This window comes from Petaurus breviceps, unplaced genomic scaffold (assembly GCF_028583685.1).
Source record: "Petaurus breviceps papuanus isolate PSGF00001 unplaced genomic scaffold, PetGlider_PUasm1.0 41, whole genome shotgun sequence".
Classification (NCBI taxonomy): domain Eukaryota; kingdom Metazoa; phylum Chordata; class Mammalia; order Diprotodontia; family Petauridae; genus Petaurus; species Petaurus breviceps.
Window position 1 is genome coordinate 1345005 of NW_027186320.1, and position 262 is coordinate 1345266.

The window sequence follows — 262 nt, forward strand, 5'->3', positions numbered from 1 at the left end:
GTTTAATTTCCTTCTGATAAATTCTTTCTGGAAATGACATATTTAAATTCACATAGATTCTGAAAAATCCTTATAAATGGGAGGTAATTGTTAATGTTATTCCACTCATCTTTTGATATATAATGTAGTAGAAGTAAAATCAAGCAAAATGTACTTGAGGTAGCTCCTTTGAGAGAGAGATAGACAGACAAACAGACAGACAGATACAGAAAGACAGAGAGAGAGAGAGAGAGAGAGAGAGAGAGAGAGAGAGAGAGAGAGA